The sequence below is a fragment of the Palaemon carinicauda genome, chromosome 32 (genome assembly GCF_036898095.1).
Source record: "Palaemon carinicauda isolate YSFRI2023 chromosome 32, ASM3689809v2, whole genome shotgun sequence".
NCBI classification, from domain to species: domain Eukaryota; kingdom Metazoa; phylum Arthropoda; class Malacostraca; order Decapoda; family Palaemonidae; genus Palaemon; species Palaemon carinicauda.
Window position 1 is genome coordinate 20762774 of NC_090756.1, and position 17500 is coordinate 20780273.

The following is a 17500-nucleotide window of genomic DNA, read 5'->3' on the forward strand; positions in this document are numbered from 1 at the left end:
CTTTACGTTTAAGAGGTCTTGAGACCTGAGTCCAGCGTTTTCTCCCCGAAATTTCTTCTGCAGACAAGTAAAATAAGGGCTCAATCGTCTGCGGGTGGGAGTGACGGTCTCTGTAAGACACGCCCGCAACCACCGAGGATACTTCTGTGCGCCGATCAAGGCCTGCCGAACCCTTTTGCCCTTCGACATTGCTTCTCCCCTGGGCTTGGGAGCTTGCAAGAGGTCCCGGACTGGGAGGACGACTGGCACGCACAGAAGTACCCTCACGCACAACACTGACACACTTTGCGCTAATCACTTATCACTTTTGAATTTCTGTTTGCACTTATTTCACTGAACTCGAAACTTTAAGTGGTTTGTACCTGAAACACGCAATTCTATCCTTCCTTAAAAGTTAGTAATTGCGAAAACAGAATTACAATGTAACAGAAAAATCTAATGAAAGATAAATAATTCAGTGGCTGGAAAGAGACTAAACACTAGATCAAATAAACTACGTTTAAAATCTCTCACCGCATAAAGCTTGAGAACAAGAATAAACTCTAGAAACGTTTACCTTCTTCCCCTAAAGAGACTAGGGAGAAGAGCAAAAACGATAACAACGTTACTCGCTTGAACGAAACGTTTATCCAGCTCTCTCTCCCTCCGTCTCTATCTCTCTCTCTCTCTCTCTCTTGACTTAGAACCTGAGAGAAGAGCCCAATCATATATACTCGTTAAAACATATTATTGTTAAAGGAAAAAAACTGAAAGATTTCCCAAATAAAAAGTTCCTTTATTAGAATTAAAACCATTAAGCTAAGAAAGAATGAACAAAACGCTATAAACGGTTTACTCTTACTGCAACGTGACACCGTGAAAATTCTCTCTCTATCGTAACGATAGAGCGCAAGTTGAACGTTCTGAACGTCAACAACTGCAGAGACAAAACAAAACGTTAGTTCAACTTTGAAACAGTACGAGACTATCAAAGAAATTCTTTCAAAAACATTAAAATAGCATAATATGTTAACAGGTAAAACCGAAATGACGGGCTCAATGTTAATTAACTTCGGTACAAGAAAAGACCGCCTACTATTAGGAAAGGTCGAATATAAACAAATATAAAAATTAATTTTAATAAGTTTATAATAAAAGGAAGTTAATCGAAGAGGCCTATAAAAGGCGGAGAGATATAAAATAAATCTATAACTTTTGTTAAGCAAAATTAAGAAAGAGAGTCTATACTCTCTTAGACACCAACACTTCCGTCTAAGGGAAGGGTCGGCCATTTAAAGGTGAAAGAGAGTTCATACTCTCTTCGTCACCATAATTAATCAAATTAATTCCAAAAGCTAGCCAAGCTAATAATAAAACTTCCTGAATAGCGAAAGCTGAAATCTTAGAGCAATACTTCACCAAAAACCGTGAACAAGACTCCAAAATTATAAGCGTATCCATGAACGTCTTGCCGGAAGCACGACAGAGGAAAAATTGAAGTGGTGTCAACAAGAAGTACTGCAGTACCTGGCCACAGGTGGCGCTTGTGAGTACACCCCCCTCTTGTATAGCGATCGCTGGCGTATCCCTTCCGTAGAATTCTGTCGGGCAACGGAGTTGACAGCTACATGATTATCGGGTAAGTTTAATATTGAAATGTAATTTTTCTAACCATAATAAGCCAAGAAAATTACTTTGGCAAATCTGAAACAGTTGTTAGACTTTTAACGAGATAAACATAGATGGTTACTTGAATGATTTGTGATTTTTTTTATGATTACCTTGAAAAATGTTATTTTCATTAGTAAAATAAATTTTTGAATATACTTACCCGATAATCATGTAGCTGTCAACTCCGTTGCCCGACAGAATTCTACGGGAGGGATACGCCAGCTATCACTATACTAGAAGGGGGTGTACTCACCAGCGCCACCTGTGGCCAGGTACTGCAGTACTTCTTGTTGACACCACCTCACTTTTTCCTCGGTCCACTGGTTCTCTATGGGGAGGAAGGGTGGGTCAATTAAATCATGATTATCGGGTAAGTATATTCAAAAATTTATTTTACTAATGAAAATAACATTTTTCAATATTAAACTTACCCGATAATCATGTAGCTGATTCACACCCAGGGGGGTGGGTGAAAACCAGTGTACATGACTAAAGGATAGCTAAGTATCCCGTATTTCATATAATCAGTTATTTCAGAATAACAATGAAATAATAAGTACCTGGTAAGGAAGTCGACTTGAACCGTTACTCTGCCTTTATTAAGTTCGTCTTCCTTACTGAGCGCAGCGTTCCTCTTAGGAGGCTGAATCAACTCTAAGGTGCTAAAGTATATAGGGCTGCAACCCCTACTAAAGGACCTCTACACAACCTCTAACCCAGGCGCTTCTCAAGAATGAATTGACCACCCGCCAAATCAAAAGGATGCGGAAGGCTTCTTAGCCTACCGTAACAACCATAAAAACAACAATAAAAGCATTCAAGAGAAAGGTTAAAAAGGTTATGGGATTAAGGGAATGTAGTGGCTGAGCCCTCACCTACTACTGCACTCGCTGCTACGAATGGTCCCAGGGTGTAGCAGTTCTCGTAAAGAGACTGGACATCTTTAAGATAAAATGATGCAAACACTGACTTGCTCCTCCAATAAGTTGCATCCATTATGCTCTGCAGAGAACGGTTCTTATTAAAGGCCATCGAAGTGGCAACGGCTCTCACTTCGTGGGTCCTTACCTTCAGCAAAGCAAGGTCTTCCTCCTTCATATGAGAATGGGCTTCTCTAATCAGAAGCCTTATATAATACGAAACTCCGTTTTTGGACATGGGCATCGAAGGTTTCTTGATTGCACACCATAAGGCTTCTGACTGTCCTCGTATAGGTTTTGACCTATTAAGATAATATTTCAGAGCTCTGACAGGGCAAAGAACTCTTTCTAGCTCGTTACCTACCATGTTGGAAAGGCTAGGAATTTCAAACGATCTAGGCCAAGGACGTGAAGGAAGTTCATTCTTAGCTAAAAATCCGAGCTGTAAAGAACATGTTGCAGATTCGGATGTGAACCCAATGTTCTTGCTGAAGGCATGAACCTCACTGACTCTTTTAGCTGTTGCAAGGCAGACGAGGAAAAGTCTTGAGGGTAAGGTCCTTGAAGGAAGCTGACTGGAGAGGTTCGAACCTAGGCGACATAAGGAACCTTAAGACTACGTCTAGATTCCAGCCTGGAGTGGGTAAACGACGTTCTTTAGAAGTCTCAAAAGACTTAAGGATGTCTTGAAGGTCCTTGTTGGAAGAAAGGTCCAAACCTCTGTGGCGGAGAACTGAAGCCAACATACTCCTGTACCCTTTAATCGTAGGAGCCGAAAGGGATCTCTCATTCCTTAGATGTAATAGGAAGTCAGCTATTTGGGTTACAGAGGTATTGGTGGATGAAACTGCATTGGCTCTACACCAGCTCCGGAAGACTTCCCACTTGGATTGGTAGACTCTACGAGTGGATACCCTCCTTGCTCTGGCTTTCGCACTGGCTGCCTCCTTCGAAAAGCCTCTAGCTCTAGCGAATCTTTCGACAGTCTGAAGGCAGTCAGCCGAAGAGCGTGGAGGTTTGGGTGCAACTTGTCTACGTGAGGTTGACGTAGAAGGTCCACTCTTAGAGGGAGAGTCCTAGGGACGTCGACCAGCCATTGTAGTACCTCTGTGAACCATTCTCTTGCAGGCCAAAGGGGAGCAACCAGCGTCAGCCGTGTCCCTTCGTGCGAGATGAACTTCTGAATGACTCTGTTGATGATCTTGAACGGCGGGAATGCGTAAAGGTCGAGATGGGACCAATTCAGCAGAAAAGCATCCACATGAACTGCTGCTGGGTCTGGAACTGGGGAACAGTACAAAGGAAGCCTCTTGGTCATGGAGGTGGCAAACAGATCTATTGTAGGCTGACCCCACAAGGTCCAAAGCCTGTTGCACACGCTCTTGTGAAGGGTCCATTCCGTGGGGATGACCTGATCTTTTCTGCTTAGGCGATCTGCTGAGACGTTCATGTTGCCCTGAATGAACCTCGTTACAAGGGTGAGGTTTAGACTTCTTGACCAAATGAGGAGGTCCCTTGCTATCTCGTACAGGCTCCTCGAATGGGTCCCTCCCTGCTTGGAGATGTAAGCCAAGGCTGTGGTGTTGTCGGAGTTCACCTCCACCACCTTGCCTAGCAGGAGGGACTTGAAGTTCAATAGGGCTAAATGAACTGCCAGTAGCTCCTTGCAGTTGATGTGGAGCGTTTCCTGTTCCTTGTTCCACGTTCCCGAGCATTCCTGTCCGTTCAAGGTCGCGCCCCAGCCCGAGTCTGATGCATCCGAGAAGAGATGAAGATTGGGGGTCTGAATCGCTAACGATAGGCCCTCCTTGAGAAGGAGGTTGGACTTCCACCACAAGAGAGTGGTCTTCATCTCTTTGGTGACCGGGATAGAGACTGCTTCGAGCGTCAAATCCTTGTCCCAATGAGCTGCTAGATGGAATTGGAGAGGGCGGAGGTGGAGTCTCCCTAACTCGACGAACAGGGCTAACGATGACAGGGTCCCTGTGAGACTCATCCACTGTCTCACCGAGCAACTGCTCCTCTTCAGCATGCTCAGGATGCAATCTAGGGCTTGGCTTATCCTTGGGGCCGATGGAAAAGCCCGAAAATCCTGACTCCGAATCTCCATTCCCAGGTAAACAATGGATTGGGAGGGAATGAGCTGGGACTTTTCTAAGTTGACTAACAGACCCAGTTCCTTGATCAAGTCCAAAGTCCAGTTGAGACTCTCCAGACAGCGACGACTCGTGGAGGCTCTCAACAGCCAGTCGTCCAAATAAAGGGAGGCTCTGATGTCCGATAAGTGGAGGAATTTTGCAATATTCCTCATCAGATGCGTAAACACCATAGGAGCTGTGCTTAGGCCAAAACACAGGGCTTGGAATTGGTACACAACCTTTCCAAAAACGAATCTCAGGAAAGGTTGGGAGTCTGGATGAATAGGAACGTGAAAGTAAGCGTCTTTCAGATCCAACGAGACCATCCAGTCCTCCTGCCTGACCGCTGCTAGGACCGACTTCGTCGTCTCCATAGTGAACGTCTGCTTGGTGACATAAGCATTGAGCGCGCTGACGTCCAGCACCGGTCTCCAACCTCCTGTCTTCTTGGCCACCAGAAAGAGACGGTTGTAGAAGCCCGGGGATTGATGGTCCCGGACTATAACCACTGCCTTCTTCTGTAACAGGAACGACACCTCCTGGTGCAACGCTAGCCTCTTGTCCTTTTCCTTGTAGTTGGGAGAGAGGTTGATGGGAGAAGTGGTCAGAGGGGTTTTGCGGCAGAATGGTATCCTGTAACCCTCCCTCAGCCACCTGACAGACTGGGCGTCTGCACCTCTCTTTTCCCAAGCTTGCCAGAAGATCTGGAGTCTGGCTCCTACTGCTGTCTGGAGAGGAGGAGAGTCAGTGATTGCCTTTAGAAGTCTTGGAACCTTTCCTAGACTTGCTCCTGGAAGAGTCTGGACGGGAGCTTCCTCGGCTGGGGGCTCTACCACGAAAGGGCGGAATAAACCTTGTAGCAGGAGTATCAGCCACTGGGGTGCGGTAAGTCCTGGGAACTGAGGGAGCAACCTTAGTCTTACGAGCTGAGGAGGCCACAAGATCATGAGTGTCCTTCTGAATCAGGGCCGCAGACAAGTCCTTGATAAGCTCTTCGGGAAACAAGAACTTAGAAAGCGGAGCGAAAAGGAGTTGAGACCTTTGACAAGGTGTGATGCTGGAAGAAAGAAAGGTGCAAAGTTGCTCCCTTTTCTTAAGAACTCCTGACACAAACATTGAAGCAAGCTCGCCAGATCCGTCCCTAATTGCTTTATCCATGCAGGACATTAAAAGCATGGCCGAGTCCTTGTCCGCAGGGGAGGTCTTCTTGCTAAGGGCCCCCAGGCACCAGTCTAGAAAATTGAACATCTCAAAGGCACGAAATACACCCTTAAGGAAGTGGTCTAAATCGGAGAAGGTCCAGCAAACCTTAGAGCGCCTCATTGCTGTTCTACGAGGAGAGTCGACCAAACTTGAGAAGTCAGCCTGGGCAGAGGCAGGGACTCCCAAGCCTGGTTCCTCTCCTGTGGCATACCATACGCCCGCTTTAGAAGTGAGCTTAGTAGGTGGGAACATAAAGGAAGTCTTCCCTAGTTGCTGTTTAGACTGCAACCACTCCCCTAAAATTCTTAAAGCTCTCTTAGAGGACCTAGCAAAGACGAGCTTAGTATACGTTGACTTAACAGGCTGCATGCCCAACGAAAACTCAGATGGAGGAGAGCGTGGGGTAGCAGAAACAAAATGGTCCGGGTATACCTCTCTGAAAAGAGCCAGGACCTTACGAAAGTCAATGGGTAGAGGAGAAGACTTGGTTTCTTCCACGTCTGATGAGGGATCCAGGTGCGCAGCTTCCTCCTCAGAAACCTCATCACCAGAGTGTAGCGAAGTGAGAGGTAATGCAACAGTGGTATGCTGAACAGCAGAATCAGAACAAGCGGGCGCATAAACGCTTGTGGATTCATCCTCAAGTCTCTGTTGCTGAGTTACAACCTGAGGTTCAGGCTGCAAAGGCTGGTCAAGAAGAGTAGAGGAAGGAAGGCGCATGGGTTGAGGTGGCTGACTCCTGGCATGAGTGTCTTGTCTCAAGAGTTGCGCTTGCTGTAAGGGTTGCGGATGCGCAGTAGCAGGTTCCTGAGGAACGAGTTGAGGTTCCTGAGGTGTGAGCTGCGAGAGTTGAGGTAGCGGCTGCGCAGAACGCAGTTCTTGTCTCGCGAGTTGAGGTTCCTGAGGTGCTAGGCTAAGGTGTTGAGGTTCTCGCCTTGAGGAGGGTTGAGGTCGCTGCAGCGAGTGCTGAGGTGGCTGCCTCATGGATGGAAGAGGTTGTCGTACCTCAAGAGATTGTTGCCTCGCTGGTGGAACCGCAAGCGGAAGCGGAGGAAGTAAGGCATAAGCTTCCTGCTCCCATTGCTGAAGTTGCCTTAAGGAAGGCGGAGGTTGCTGCACACCGCTGGAAACTGGCAACTCAGTACGCGGTAAGGAATCCTGAGGAGCCTCAACTTCGTACGCCTGGCAGACTGGACTGCGGTTAGGCGGAGCGATCGCAGGAGGAGGTGTAACCTTCTCAGCCTGACACTCACGCATTAAGACCGCAAGCTGTGACTGCATGGACTGCAGCAAAGTCAACTTGGGGTCGACAGACGCTAAGGTCTGCTGAGGCAAAGCCTTAACAGAAGATGAGGTCTGTTGCGGCATCACCTTACCCCTCTTAGGAGGAGTGCAGTCACCTGATGACTGCGGAGAGTCAGAGCTAATCCAATGACTGCAACCAGGTTGTAGAGCTCTTAAGGTCTTGACTTTGCGTTTGAGAGGTCTTGAGACCTGAGTCCAGCGTTTTCTCCCTGACATATTTTCAGCAGACGAGTAAAAGACGGGCTCAATCGTCTGCGGGTGGGAGTGACGGTCTCTGTAAGACACGCCCGCAACCACCGAGGATACTTCTGTGCGCCGATCAAGGCCTGCCGAACCCTTTTGCCCTTCGACATTGCTTCTCCCCTGGGCTTGGGAGCTTGCAAGAGGTCCCGGACTGGGAGGACGACTGGCACGCACAGAAGTACCCTCACGCACCACACTGACACTGACACTAGCACTTGGCACCGCACTGACACTAGCACTTGTCACAGCACTGGCACTATCACCTCCCACTGCACTTTTGACCTTAAGTTCTTTGACTTCTGCCATAAGAGACTTATGGTCACTAACCACCGATTCCACTTTGTCACCTAAAGCCTGAATGGCACGCAAAACAACAGACATATCAGGTTGAGTACAAATAGTAGGTTCGGGGGTAGCCACTACAGGGGGAGGAAAAGGTTGAGGATCATGAGGTGAGGAAAAAAGTGAAGAGCGAGAAGAACTCCTCCTAACTCTCTCTCTCTCTAACTTGGTTGAATATTTCAGGAATCGAACAAATTCAAGTTCCGAAAGTCCGGCGCATTCCTCACATCGATCTTCCAACTGACAGGGCCTTTCCCTACAGTCAGAACAAGCGGTGTGAGGATCTACCGAGGCCTTCGGAATACGCCTATTACAAGACCTACATCGTCTATGGGGTGGGGCTTGTGAAAGGTCAGACATCTTGAATCAAAGAGTTAGTCAAGGGGGATTCCAAATCAAGCAAAAAGATCGTTAACCATTAATCAAAACTAAATAAAAGCTATCTAAGCTAATTAGAAAAGTTTCCAGTATAGCGACAGCCGAAATCTTAGAGAAATACTTCACCAAAAACCGTGAACAGAACTCCAAAATCATAAGCGTATCCCAGAATGTCTTGCCGGAAGCACGACAGAGGAAAAAGTGAGGTGGTGTCAACAAGAAGTACTGCAGTACCTGGCCACAGGTGGCGCTGGTGAGTACACCCCCTTCTAGTATAGTGATAGCTGGCGTATCCCTCCCGTAGAATTCTGTCGGGCAACGGAGTTGACAGCTACATGATTATCGGGTAAGTTTAATATTGAAAATGTAAGGGTACAGTGAACCCTCGCTACTTCGCGGTTCGACCATCGCGGATTCATCACTTCGCGGATTTTTTTCATAACCCATATACATATATATATTGGTAATAACAAAATCAACTTACTGTACTGAATAATCAATATAATCAATGCAAAAACTAACCTATACACAGATGTGTACAGTAAATGGATTTGTTTCTTCATTATGATCAGAGAAACGTAAACAAAACATTGGTTGCCATTTTTTATTGTGATTTTTGGCGTGCTTAGGAAACGCATGATATAAAATGTTATTTTCATTAGTAAAATAAATTTTTGAATATACTTACCCGATAATCATGTAGCTGTCAACTCCGTTGCCCGACAGAATTCTACGGAAGGGATACGCCAGCGATCGCTATACAAGAGGGGGGTGTACTCACAAGCGCCACCTGTGGCCAGGTACTGCAGTACTTCTTGTTGACACCACTTCAATTTTTCCTCGGTCCACTGGTTCTATGGGGAGGAAGGGTGGGTCAATTAAATCATGATTATCGGGTAAGTATATTCAAAAATTTATTTTACTAATGAAAATAACATTTTTCAATATTAAACTTACCCGATAATCATGTAGCTGATTCACACCCAGGGAGGTGGGTGAAAACCAGTGTACATGTATATCAAGAAGCTAAGTATCCCGTATTTCATATTATCAGTTATTCAAAATAACAATGAAATTACAAGTACCTGGTAAGGAAGTCGACTTGAGCCATTACTCTGCCTTAAATAAGTTCGTCTTCCTTACTGAGCGCAGCGTTCCTCTTAGGAGGCTGAACAACTCTAAGGTGCTGAAGTATCAAGGGCTGCAACCCATACTAAAGGACCTCATCACAACCTTTAACCTCGGCGCTTCTCAAGAAAGAATTGACCACCCGCCAAATCAACAAGGATGTGGAAGGCTTCTTAGCCGACCGTACAACCCATAAAAAGTATTCAAGAGAAAGGTTAAAAGGTTATGGGATTATGGGAATGTAGTGGCTGAGCCCTCGCCTACTACTGCATTCGTTGCTACGAATGGTCCCAGGGTGTAGCAGTACTCGTAAAGAGACTGGACATCTTTGAGATAGAATGATGCGAACACTGACTTGCTTCTCCAATAGGTTGCATTCATAACACTCTGCAGAGAATGGCTCTGTTTGAAGGCCACTGAAGTAGCCACAGCTCCCACTTCATGTGTCCTTACCTTCAGCAAAGCAAGGTCTTCTTCCTTCAGATGAGAATGTGCTTCCCTAATCAGAAGCCTGAATAGTAAGAAACTGAGTTCTTAGAACTTGGAAAAGAAGGTTTCTTGATAGCACACCATAAGGCTTCTGATTGTCCTCGTAAAGGTTAAGACCTTTTTAGATAGTACCTAAGAGCTCTAACTGGGCAAAGTACTCTCTCCAGTTCATTCCCCACCAAGTTGGACAGGCTTGGGATCTCGAACGACTTAGGCCAAGGACGTGAAGGAAGCTCGTTTAGCAAAAACCGAGCTGCAAGGAACATGTAGCCGTTTCAGATGTGAAAACAATGATCCTGCTGAAGGCGTGGATCTCACTTACTCTTTTAGCTGTTGTCAAGCACACGAGGAAAAGAGTTTTTAATGTGAGGTCCTAAAAAGAGGCTGATTGGAGAGGTTCAAATCTTGATGACATAAGGAACCTTAGGACCACGTCTAGATTCCAGCCTGGAGTGGACAACCGACGTTCCTTTGAGGTCTCAAAAGACCTAGGGAGGTCCTGTAGATCTTTGTTGGTGGAAAGATCCAAGCCTCTGTGGCGGAAAACCGCTGCCAACATACTTCTGTAACCCTTGATCGTAGGAGCTGAAAGGGATCTTACTTTCCTTAGATATAACAGGAAGTCAGCAATCTGGGTTACAGTGGTACTGGTTGAGGAAACTGCATTGGTCTTGTACCAGCTACGGAAGACTTCCCCTTGAGACCGATAGATTCTGAGAGTGGATGTTCTCCTTGCTTTGGCAATCGTTCTGGCTGCCTCCTTCGAAAAGCCCCTAGCTCTTGAGAGTCTATCGAAAGTCTGAAGGCAGTCAGACGAAGAGCGTGGAGGTTTGGGTGTACCTTCTTTACGTGAGGTAGACGTAGAAGGTTCACTCCTAGAGGAAGAGTCCTGGGAATGTCGACCAGCCATTGCAGTACCTCTAAGAACCATTCTCTCGCGGGCCAGAGCGGAGCCAACCAACGTCAGCCGTGTCCCTTTGCGAGAGGAGAAATTCTGAAGTACCCTGTTGACAATCTTGAACGGCGGGAATGCATACAGGTCGAGATGGAACCAATCCAGCAGAAAAGCATCCACGTGAACTGCTGCTGGGTCTGGAATCGGAGAACAATACAACAGGAGTCTCTAGGTTATCGAGGTAGCGAACAGATCTATGGTTGGCTGACCCCACAGGGCCCAAAGTCTGCTGCAAACATTCTTGTGAAGGGTCCACTCTGTGGGGATGACCTGACCCTTCCGGCTGAGGTGATCTGCCATGACATTCATACCGCCCTGAATGAACCTCGTTACCAGCGTGAGCTTTCGATCTTTAGACCAGATGAGGAGGTCCCTTGCGATCTAGAACAACTTCACGAAAGAGTCCCTCCCTGCTTGAAGATGTAAGCCAGGGCTGTGGTGTTGTCAGAGTCCACCTCCACCACTTTGTTAAGCTGGAGGGACTTGAAGTTTATCAAGGCCAGAAGAACCGCCAACAACAACTTGCAATTGATGTGAAGTGTCCTTTGCTCCTGATTCCATGTTCCCGAGCATTCCTGTCCGTCCAAAGTCGCACCCCAGCCCGTGTCTGATGCGTCCGAGAGGAGACGGCGGTCGGGTTTCTGAACAGCCAAAGGTAGACTTCCTTGAGAAGAAAGCTGTTCTTACACCACGCGAGAGAAGACCTCCTCTCTTCGGAAACAGGAACTGAGACCGTCTCTAGCGTCATGTCCTTTATCCAGTGAGCAGCTAGATGATACTGAAGGGGGGGAGGTGGAGTCTCCCTAACACGATGAACAGGGCCAGCGATGAAAGTGTCCCTGTTAGACTCATCCACTACCTGACTGAGCATCGGTTCCTTCTCAGCATGCTCTGGATGCATTCTAGGGCTTGGAAGATCCTTGGGGCCGACGGAAAAGCCCGAAAAGCTCGACTCTGAAGATCCATACCCAGGGAGACAATGGTCTGGGATGGGACGAGCTGAGACTCCTCAAAATTGACCAGGAGGCCCAGTTCCTTGGTCAGATCCATAGTCCATCTGAGAATCTCCAGACAGCGACGACTTGTGGGAGCTCTTAAAAGCCAGTCGTCTGACGGAGCCGGACACAAGATCATGGTACTGCTGCACAGTCTGTGAACTGTCAACCATGGGGAAGCGAGGAAGTACAGTGACAACCCGAAGCTGTCTAGACTGTCTGGGTCGTACAGACAACTCCTTATCGGGTTGCTGAGGTTGCCGCACTGCGTCACAACAAGTCACTTCTGCTGGTTGTTGAACGTCTTCCCAGTGACACACTGACTCCATAAACAAAAAAAAAATCCTCTAACAAGGACTAAGCTTGGACTGCATGTCTTGCAACACAGCTCAAGGTCTATGGGAGCAGGTGTGGTAACAGACGGGGTTAGCGACTGAAGTGGAACCATTACCTTCCCTGGAATCATGTTATGCTTAAATAAAAGTCCATAGGAGGCTACGCAGCTAAAGGCTCCTCTCCAAATGACAGAGTCCTCAAGGGAATATCAGAAGGAGGGAGAAAAGCACTTTCTCATCTACAGGGACCATATCCGAGAAAAGCTAAGTTCTCTCAGTGAGGGTTTCACTGGTGCAAAAGCAGCAGACTAGAAGGCAACGTTATGAAACTGCTTGACAGTCTAGTGAGTTGGCAACAACCAAAGATGTGTGACTGAGAAGCATGCGGTAAGGTATGCAGAGCATGTTGTATGCAGAGCATGCTGTATGTAGAGCATGCTGTAAGGTAAGCAGAGCGTGTTGCATGGCGTGTAACATTTCTCAGAAATTCCATGACCAGTGCTAGAGTGAGTAATATCGCATTACTGTCCATTAAAAGTGCACGTGCCGAGGGAATTGATTAGACTGTTTTGTTGATGAATTTGATAGCCGGCATGATAATCGTAGAATTAAGCTGCACTAAATGTACTATAATCTACTTCACCTCAGGAAAGGGAAACTCGCCCTGTTGGCAACACTGCATTACTTCATGCATGCTTGCATGGGGTTTTAATATCAACATAATATTTACCTTACATTCATAACTCATGATTCATTTTTGTTTTGAAGATATTTTTGCCATATTTTGCGATTTTGTTAAAAATATATTGCAAGGAATACATATATATTTTTATATAAGTAATACAAATAACCTCCATATCATAATGTTTGTGTAGGCATACATGTATATGATTACAAATGCAAGTTATGAAAGTAATGAGGTGTTATTATTGTCATTTGTTATTTCCAAGTTGAATGGGAAGAGGCTCAAGTTGAGGAGAAAGTGGCAGATGCATGCGTTGAGGTGGCTGACTCATAGCATGAGGTTGCTGCCTCAAGAGTTGCGCTTGCTGTAAGGGTTGCGGATGCGCAGTAGCAGGTTCCTGAGGAACGAGTTGAGGTTCCTGAGGTGTGAGCTGCGAGAGTTGAGGTAGCGGCTGCGCAGAACGCAGTTCTTGTCTCGCGAGTTGAGGTTCCTGAGGTGCTAGCCTAAGGAGTTGAGGCTCTCGCCTTGATTGAGGTCGCTGCAGCGAGTGCTGAGGTGGCTGCCTCATTGATGGAAGAGGTTGTCGTACCTCAAGAGATTGTTGCCTCGCTGGTGGAACCGCAAGCGGAAGCGGAGGAAGTAAGGCATAAGATTCCTGCTCCCATTGCTGAGGTTGCCTTAAGGAAGGCGGAGGTTGCTGCACACCGCTGGTAACTGGCAACTCAGTACGCGGTAAGGTATCCTGAGGAACCTCAACATCGTACGCCTGGCAGACTGGACTGCGGTGAGGCGGAGCGATCGCAGGAAGAGGTGTAACCTTCTCAGCCTGACACTCACGCATTAAGACCGCAAGCTGTGACTGCATGGACTGCAGCAAAGTCATCTTGGGGTCGGCAGACGCTAAGGTCTGCTGAGGCAAAGCCTTAACAGAAGATGAGGTCTGTTGCGGCATCACCTTACCTCTCTTAGGAGGTGTGCAGTCACCTGATGACTGCGGAGAGTCAGAGCTAACCCAATGACTGCATCCGGGTTGTTGAACTCTAGAGGTCTGGACTTTACGTTTAAGAGGTCTTGAGACCTGAGTCCAGCGTTTTCTCCCCGAAATTTCTTCTGCAGACGAGTAAAATAAGGGCTCAATCGTCTGCGGGTGGGAATGACGGTCTCTGTAAGACACGCCCGCAACCACCGAGGATACTTCTGTGCGCCGATCAAGGCCTGCCGAACCCTTTTGCCCTTTGACATTGCTTCTCCCCTGGGCTTGGGAGCTTGCAAGAGGTCCCGGACTGGGAGGACGACTGGCACGCACAGAAGTACCCTCACGCACAACACTGACACACTTTGCGCTAATCACTTATCACTTTTGAATTTCTGTTTGCACTTATTTCACTGAACTCGAAACTTTAAGTGGTTTGTACCTGAAACACGCAATTCTATCCTTCCTTAAAAGTTAGTAATTGCGAAAACAGAATTACAATGTAACAGAAAAATCTAATGAAAGATAAATAATTCAGTGGCTGGAAAGAGACTAAACACTAGATCAAATAAACTACGTTTAAAATCTCTCACCGCATAAAGCTTGAGAACAAGAATAAACTCTAGAAACGTTTACCTTCTTCCCCTAAAGAGACTAGGGAGAAGAGCAAAAACGATAACAACGTTACTCGCTTGAACGAAACGTTTATCCAGCTCTCTCTCCCTCCGTCTCTATCTCTCTCTCTCTCTCTCTCTTGACTTAGAACCTGAGAGAAGAGCCCAATCATATATACTCGTTAAAACATATTATTGTTAAAGGAAAAAAACTGAAAGATTTCCCAAATAAAAAGTTCCTTTATTAGAATTAAAACCATTAAGCTAAGAAAGAATGAACAAAACGCTATAAACGGTTTACTCTTACTGCAACGTGACACCGTGAAAATTCTCTCTCTATCGTAACGATAGAGCGCAAGTTGAACGTTCTGAACGTCAACAACTGCAGAGACAAAACAAAACGTTAGTTCAACTCTGAAACAGTACGAGACTATCAAAGAAATTCTTTCAAAAACATTAAAATAGCATAATATGTTAACAGGTAAAACCGAAATGACGGGCTCAATGTTAATTAACTTCGGTACAAGAAAAGACCGCCTACTATTAGGAAAGGTCGAATATAAACAAATATAAAAATTAATTTTAATAAATTTATAAAAAAGGAAGTTAATCGAAGAGGCCTATAAAAGGCGGAGAGATATAAAATAAATCTATAACTTTTGTTAAGCAAAATTAAGAAAGAGAGTCTATACTCTCTTAGACACCAACACTTCCGTCTAAGGGAAGGGTCGGCCATTTAAAGGTGAAAGAGAGTTCATACTCTCTTCGTCACCATAATTAATCAAATTAATTCCAAAAGCTAGCCAAGCTAATAATAAAACTTCCTGAATAGCGAAAGCTGAAATCTTAGAGCAATACTTCACCAAAAACCGTGAACAAGACTCCAAAATTATAAGCGTATCCATGAACGTCTTGCCGGAAGCACGACAGAGGAAAAATATTTGTTGTGTCAACAAGAAGTACTGCAGTACCTGGCCACAGGTGGCGCTTGTGAGTACACCCCCCTCTTGTATAGCGATCGCTGGCGTATCCCTTCCGTAGAATTCTGTCGGGCAACGGAGTTGACAGCTACATGATTATCGGGTAAGTTTAATATTGAAAAATCGCCTTTAATATTTGTGCCTGTTTTAGTTTAGGGTACTGTAGTACATGCATTAAGTGTTCTGTACATTAAAGGGTAGTTTGTTAACAGTACTACGTACAAGGGAAGGTTTTAAAAGTCTGAATATACATGTTAAATAAATAGGTAAATATGGTGTCACTACTTCGCGGATTTTCACCTATCGCGGTCGGGTCTGGAACCTATCTACCGCGATAAACGAGGGTTCACTGTATTGTTAAGTTTCTGAGAATTTTCACTAAACCATCAGCTGATCAGTGACCACAAATGAAGTTTGCGGGGAGAAATTCAAGTGCAACACTTGTGAATTAATTGATATGGTAACCAATAATCCTTTTGGGGAAAATAAGTTGATCCTGGGGTAATTTTAGATGTCTTGAGCAATTTCGATGTTGATAGATATCGGTAACTTGTATTTTTCAAGCTACTGTATAAAGAAACCCGAAACACAAGAAGATATGCCAGAAAAAAATATACATTTCACAAGGAAAATACTCAAAGAGGTATGATCTAACCTTAAGTTCCCCACCTAACCTAAACTAAAATGTCTTCTCCTCACCTAACCTGGGGGAGGAGGGCACGGTAAAATTGTGTAAGTAACCAATACTCATTCAAAGATAAATTAGAGGTGAACCTCGTGTATCTTTAGCCGTTTTGAACAATTTGAGGGGGGGGGGGGCATTTCCTTCACACCCAAAGTTCTCATCACTCCAAAAAGTTGCTCATCCACTTATATGATCGTTGGCAAACATGAATTGCTAAGAAATACTGCCATCTTATGGGGGGTACTAAATACTTCATTGTTGTTTACAAACGATGAAGAATTAAAAATAAGGCCTTTGCAGTTTGTAGGTAAACAGAAACACTTCACAAATTTTGGGGTCTATGTATGATAGTGGCCACCTGTATGTATGATGATGGCTGGCTAAGAATACACCAGTGTAACGGGGTTCCCAGGGGGCTGTTAGTACACCTTTAAGTAAGTAGGGAAAGACACGCCTTGTAGGTTAGGTTAGGGGGGAAGTTTCGTTTAGTTGGTGTCCATATTTTAAGCTCGCTGGAGGAACTGGCCGCTGATATACAAAGGCTCCTAAATTCCAAAGTACTGTACACTTCTAAATGTCAATTTCAAAGAAAATGGGAGTTTTCCTAAAGGAAAATTTTTTTTTTAATAGAAAATCTGTTCCTGGCGGGAGCTATAATAGAACCTGGCGGTACACGTTTTTCATTGGATATATAAGGCACAGTCCAGTTGTCGCAGTCACGATCATCTCTAGTAATTACGCCAGCAAAATACCGCGTCTAAATTTCTGAAATAGCGTGGAGAGACACATCAGTCATTCCATTGGACACCAAGTGATTTTATAAAGGCTATACATCGTTAATGTAAATAGCTGACTACATTTTTTATTGTTGCAGGAAGATTGATTTTAACCCTTTTACCCCCAAGCTATTTGGAACTTTCCAACCCTTAACCCCCAAGGGGTTATTTTTACCCAGCACATTTTGCAGTATATATTTTTTAAATTGCTCTAACAGCCTTAATTTTTGTCATAGAGAGGTCAGGTTGGTCTCATTCTCTTGGAAAATGCCTGAATTTTCTCAAAAAATTATCAAAAATATAAAAAAAAAAAAAATTTATAGCAATATTTTGCAAGGACGTACTGGTACGTCCATAGGGGTAAAGGGATGGCTTTAGTGAAACGTACCAGTACGTCCTTTGGGGGTAAAAGGGTTAACATTTCTCATAAGTGAATTCTCAATTGCAGACAGTAAATAATACTCATTTTAATTTTTGATTTGCAAATGAATGTTTGGTAGTGTGAATAAATATTACAAAGTCTACATATAGTTGTTTGGTATTGAATATTCACATATAGAAAATACGAGAAAATATGGTTTTATTATAGTTACGGACGGGGAAAACTTTCCTACTAAATATAGCTTTTACCTATAGAAAAACACCTGTTTTCTTCGAAAATGATACTTATCTTCACAGGAAATAGATCCTAAAAAAATATTTACAC

At 45.0% G+C, this 17500-nt stretch overlaps 1 protein-coding gene across 1 annotated transcript in view; it reads right to left on the reverse strand.

The window, feature by feature from the left end:
• Window positions 1–17500, reverse strand: part of PpD3 (protein phosphatase D3) — a 67543-nt gene that overhangs the window by 49457 nt on the left and 586 nt on the right. The gene's annotated exons all lie outside the window — the stretch shown is intronic.